The sequence below is a fragment of the Lynx canadensis genome, chromosome B1 (assembly GCF_007474595.2).
Source record: "Lynx canadensis isolate LIC74 chromosome B1, mLynCan4.pri.v2, whole genome shotgun sequence".
Lineage (NCBI taxonomy): Eukaryota > Metazoa > Chordata > Mammalia > Carnivora > Felidae > Lynx > Lynx canadensis.
In genome coordinates, this window is record NC_044306.2 from 33,549,254 (window position 1) to 33,555,875 (window position 6,622).

General features: G+C 36.6%; 1 pseudogene; it reads left to right on the top strand.

The window, feature by feature from the left end:
- The first annotated feature begins 5,721 nt into the window (after positions 1-5,721).
- Positions 5,722-6,310, top strand: LOC115512938 (annotated as a pseudogene).
- The last annotated feature ends 312 nt before the right edge of the window (positions 6,311-6,622 follow it).

Genomic DNA, 6,622 nt, shown 5'->3' on the forward strand with positions numbered 1-6,622 from the left:
GTGTAGTCATGCACACAAACGAGCCTTCCACCAGAAATCCCCAGAAGCCAGCTTCTGAAATTTGACGGATCATCAGAATCAGCTGGGATGTTTTCAAAAACACAGCTTCTTGAATCCCAATCTGGATGATTTTTATTGAGTTAAGTCTGCGGTGGGGCCACGGCATCATATTTTATAAACATCTACAGGGGATGAGCAGCTAGGTGTGAGAGCATACTGCCTTAAGATGCTCCACTCCAGATTTGTTCTTTGGACTGAAATATTTTCAGTTTCCTCTCTTCTAACACCTGTCAGACCTCCATAAGCACACAGTTTCCAGGCAGGCTTCATTCTCAGCTCCACTTCTCAGCTTTGGACCAATCCGAAATCCAATCATTACTTTCTCTCTTACACCAACCACACAAGGTCAAGGCTCAACTTTTATCTGTTCACGTAGAAACAACTTTCTTGACTTTCTACTTTCTTGGCTAGTTGAGTCAAGTAGGCTCAACTTTTATCTGTCTCAAGTAGAAACATGAGCAGTGACTAACCTAGGTGAATAACCTAGAAAGTCAGCCATAAAACAAAACTAAAGTCAAGAACTATATGAAGATGGAATGAAATGCCAGGTAGACAAGCAAGAAGAAAGAGGCTATACCCACCTGAGGGGAGGGGCATAGCATCCAATACTCAGGCAGACATAAGTAGGAGTTTTGTAGGAAATGGAGATTATAAGTCTATATGTGGAGATTTTATAAATATACATGGGGAAAGTGTTGTGTCGGTCGGGATCTCCAACTTTTTCTATTAAAGGGCTTAAGGAAGGCAGAGGATGCAAATTCTTTCAAAATCTCACCCTGGAAATTTACAGATGTACTTCTTTATTCTCCGAATTATTGAGCAGATAACTGTTTACTCAAATACATGCATGTACACACACACACACACACACACACACACACACACACACCTCCTGAAGAACACACATCAAATCTCATAGACTATAGAATATAAACTCCTAAGAAGGGAAAAAAAATTTTCTCTGTCCCATAATCTACAGTGATGCTTTTGAGATAGATACCTCGATGTCAGGGCTTCCTTGTGCATTGTAGAATGTTCAGCAGCAGCTCTGCCTTCTACCCCTGGATGCCAATACCACCAACCCTCTCCCTTTATGACCACCGAAAATGACTTCAAACATTGCCAAATGTCCCCTCTGGGGCAAAATTGTGCCCAACTGAGAACTACTCCTCTAAGCTGATACATCAAGATGGTAGGTGAAACTCAACTCTGTCAATAACTACATTTAAATAAACTAAATACTTCATTAGAAGTCAAATTTTTAGATTAGAAAAAATATAAGACCAACTATGCTCTCTTAAATAAATTAACTTTTAATGTAATGAAAAAAATCTAAAAGTAAAAAATAGGAAAAAATGCCTTATACAAATGCAAATAATAAAAAAAATAGCTGTAGCTTACAGATCTTTATATTTCTCCTTTCGTATCAGGATCTTTAAAAATTATTTTCAGCACTTTCTTGTCCAAAATATTCCAGATTTGGAGTTAGTAATATTGAATCCTTACTCTCTCAATTGTGCGGGGAATAGTGCTAGCCTAGTACTAGGTTTACAGAGTGAACAAAATCACTTTTTTCAGGAGAGTGTATGAGAATTCTTTGTACAACCTTTACAACTTTTTGGTAAACCTACCATTATTTCAAACTAAAAAAGTTAAAAAACAAAAACAGGCAGTTCTGTGTCCCGTCGGTTCTGATTCGTTTATGTCCTATAGACAACTGTAACTAAATTTGGAGAATGATGATAGTACATAAATAGTACAAAATGCTCAAGGTAAACAAATAAATCCTCACCAGGAGCTCACGAGATAGCTACAGAAACAGAGAGACAAGTCGATCTGAGCAGACACAGAGGTAAACTATGACTTTACTTCGTTAGTTCCAGCTATCAATGCATTCCTGGTGAAAATTAGCAAGTAACTCGGGCCTTTACCAGCTACTGGGAGGCTGACGAGCTGGTTGTGCTTATGTTGAATATACAGGCGTCACAACTTCAGTGCCCTTCCCTATATGTTGCTGCCACCTAGTGATCAAATCTTTCCATGAAATGTGGAGAATAATTGTAAAAATAAGAATCCAGATTCCCATCTTAAGAAGCTAGAAATATAAGGATCAATTAAACCCAAAATAAGTAGGATAAATACTAAATAGTAAACAGAAGTCAATAACATTAAAAATGGACAAACAATGGAGAAATTCACTAGGGCAAGAGCTGGGTTTTTGATCAATTAAACGATCAATAAAATTGATAAACTTATGGCTAAACTGATCACGAAAAAGGAAGAGGAGATACAAATTATCAATATCAGGAATCAAATAGATGTCAGCACTACAGATATTATAAACATCCAAAAGGAATTGGGGGTGACTACAAACAATTGTATGCCAGTAAACCTGAAAATCCAGATGAAATGGACAAATTCCATGAAATATAAAAATGACCAAAATTGATACAAGAAGAAAAAGCCAATCTCAAATAATCCTATACCTATCAAAGAATTTGAAATCATTAGATAGATAGATAGATGATAGAGAGATGAAAGATAGATAGATAGATAGATGATAGATAGATAGTTATAGAGAGATGTATACATCAGTATATGTGCTGCCGAAGCGAGCACTGTATACATCAGTATATACATCTATATACTTTTCCTCAGACTTGTAGGTAACTCAAATGATATCACTGACGAATTCTACGAAACATTTAAAGAAATAAGACCAACCTTACACAAACTCCTCCAGAAAATATATTAAGAAGCACTTCCCAACTCATTTTATGAGAACAGAATTACTTTTGACCTAAAGCCAGACAAAGATACAACAGGAAGGAAAAACTCAGACTAACATCTGTCATGAACACAAATGGAAAACAAAAAAAAACATTAACTATTGGCAATCTAATCTAGCAATGGTATAATATAACCTAGTGTAAAAAGAATAATACGTTATGACCAGTCACAGTTTATTCCAGGAAGGCAACATTGGTCCAACATTCCAATGTCAATCAGTGTGATTCATCATATTAACAAATTGAAGGAAACACATGTGATATTTTCAATAGATGGAGAAAAAGCTTTTGACAATATTTAACACCCATTATTAAGGACATTTATGAAAACTTTATAGCTAACGTTATACTTCCCTAAAATAAGCAAGAATATCTGCTCACACTTATTGGCAGATAGAAGTTTTAGACAGCACAATAAGGCAAAAAATTAAAAGGCTTGCGAGTTGAAAAATAAAGAGTAAAACTGTCTTTATTTATAGAAGAAAAAATAATGTAGGTAGAAAACCTTAAACGATCTTCAGTAAAAGTAATATGACTAAAGTTAAGTTCAACAAGTTCATATTTAGAATACTTATTTACAATATTTACAATATTTATTACATACTTATAATTATCAACAAATAATTCAAAGTGAAATTTTAAAGACACAATATACAATAGCAACAAAAATCATGAAATAAATAGGATAAATTTTTAAAAATATGTATGAAATTGATACACTCAATATTAATGGTATAAAACTTTGACAAGAGAAATTAAAGGGACCTAAATAAATTGAGAAATAAACCATATTTATACAAAATTGTTACAATGTCAATTATCCTGACATATAAGTATTTCCTACTCTTATTGTCAGTAACAAATTTTTATGATTGTCATATATACTTACATTATCACATGACAAAAATGAAATGACTCAGACAAATACTAAAAATCATTCTTAGACCAGGCATGGCTAGAGGCTTATGCTTTTTTATGATAAATCAACTCTTCTAAAGTTCTTGAACTGTGTGCCAAGGCATAAGAGGTTGCCACAACAAACTCACGGTATATTTTAGCTTTTCTAGGCAAACGCAGTGACTCTGTATCTATCTGATGTGAAATATACCAGTTAGAAGTAGCTTACAATTTCAACAATGGCTTGTGCTACTTTCCTTTGATGCTGCGTCTTTGCGAAGACATCTACAGTGGACATCACTGTAGAGCAGGAAATGAGAATGATGGCGTCCAAACTCATTCCAGGCTTTAAGAAGTTTAGACAGGCCTAATATTAATTGTGGTTATTTAAAGTGAAATGAAAGTACCAGCTTATCCTTTTAATAAACATGGATCATTCTTTTCAAATTGCTATTAAGTTGTCAGCACATAATGCTTATTATGTTGTTTGTACCTAACTACTCAATAAGCAGAACTTTTAAGTATTTCTTTAGTCATGGGGACACCCTGAAAATGATTGGGTTACAAAAGATGCAGTGAATCAAGAATATCTGAGAACTATGGAACCAATCATTTTTAAAGTATATTTGTTAGGAGGGTGTCTGGGTGGCTCAGCTGGATAAAGTGTCTGACTTTTGATTTCAGCTCAGTTCATGATCTCACCATTCGTGGGATTGAGCCCCACATTGGGCTCTGAGCTGACAGTGTGGAACCTGCTTAGGATTCTCTCTCTCTCCCTCTCTCTCTGCTCCTCCCCTGATCACTCTCTCTCAAAAAATAAATAAATAAATTTTATGGGGTACCTGGGGGGCTTAGTCGGTTAACCGTCTGACTTCGGCTCAGATCATGATCTCACGGCTCGTGCGTTCTAGCCCCAAGTCAGGCTCTGTGCTTATAGCTCAGAGCCTGGAGCTTGCTTTGGATTTTGTGTCCCCCTCTCTTTTTCTGCCCCTCCCCTGCTCGCACTCTGTCTCTCCCTCTTTCAAAAATAAATAAACATTAAAAAGAAGAAATAAACTTTAAAAGCATAGCTATCAGTGATTGGTACAATCAAATCTGTACTACTTTAGAACAGAAGCAAATTTTTTCTCTGAAGGATCACACATTAAATAATGTAGGCTTCGCAGTCCATATTTGGTCTCCGTCACATATTGTTCTTCATTTGCATGCTTGCTTGTGTTTGCAGCCCTTTAAAAAGCAAAACTAATTCTTGGGACACCTGGGCGGCTCAATCAGTTAAGCTTCTGACTTTGGCTCAGATCATGATCCCGCAGTTCCTGAGTCTGAGCCCGTGTCGGGCTCTGTCCTGACAGCCCAGAGCCTGGAGCCTGCTTTGGATTTTGTATCTCCCTCTCTCTCTGCCCCTCCTCTGCTCCCACTCTGTCTCTGTCTCTGTCTCTGTCTCTGTCTCTGTCTCTCTCTCTCTCTCTCATAAATAAATAAATATTTAAAAAGGTTTGCTTGTTTTTTTTTTTAAGTAAAAATAATTCTTACCTCACAGGTCATTCAAAAACCAAGCTACCAGCCAGTTAGAGAGCACAGGCTTCAGTTAGCCAGCCCCTGCTTTAGAAGCTTGAGAAATGCGGCTCATTTTATGGCTCTTGTTTGGTACAAATTTTGTGATCCAACATAATAAGAACACTGATGATGGAAATTGCAAAACGCTTTTAGTATGACCGAATGCTAAGATCTTATTTTTTACATTTTAACGTCCCCGATATTGGTTATTGTTATTCTTGCAATTGCTTCTGCCTAGGTGAGGGTCATCAGGAAGTTACCATTGCCTGAGACAGCATGAACTTGATCACAGACATCTGCGTTATTTCCACCTCATTTGTGTTCTATTGTTTGTGCTACACATGTTAAGTTTAATTACTGTTTAAAATATATTCAAAAAAGAAACAAGAGTGTGGCAAGAACATGGAAAAGCAAAAGAAAATCAAGGAAGTATGAGACCATGAAGCCAATGCTTAGTCTCTGAGATCAGAGGCTTAAAGAGTAGGGTATATTAAAACCTGAAAGGAAAGAAAAGAAAGATCCCAGTGCACACTCAATGAAAGAGAAGTACCTCAACATCCTTCTTGCTTATTCTTCCAATATAACACACAGCTAGGCTCACCTTACCATGCCCTGGTTGATATCAACTATATCAACTTTTCCATTAAAGCCAAACCTGACTTAATACAGTCAATGATGGACTGTCCATATGACAATTGTATCCCAGATATAACTGACTGTGTCATGACTGAAATTGATCAATTGGGGCAAAAGTATCCAGTGGCTCTAAGGATTGCCAAGGATCCAAGATTTGAACAATTACCAGGCACACACATAGCAACTATGTAGATGACTGCTTAGTACAGACAGTAACTCAGCACAAATGTTACATTGTGGCCACCGTTGACCCCGGACCTTAAATGAAGGATTCAGAAAATCCCTGGAGTTCCCATCATATACATTTCTAACCACAGTTACTATATGGAGTGGATACCAATGATTATGGAGCTCCTTGTTCTCGTTCTTAAAAGATAGAGTTGACTTCCTCGGCCTTCCTTTGCCAACCCTTTCTGTTGCCGGTTTGTATAGTAATACGCTATAGCATTATTTATTCTACTTACATGGGGTTTAATTCTCTGACCTTTTGATGTTGTTTTGAAATTGATATTGTGTGTCATTTTAAATTTTGTTGCATCTTTTTATAAATCAGATGATTGCTCACAGAAAACCTATCTGCAAAAAAGTACATAGTAATTTGCCACCGATAACAAAATCTTACTGTCCAGAGGTGTTTTATTGACCTCCTTTTCAGCCAATGCGTGTGGGAAGGATCCCTACCA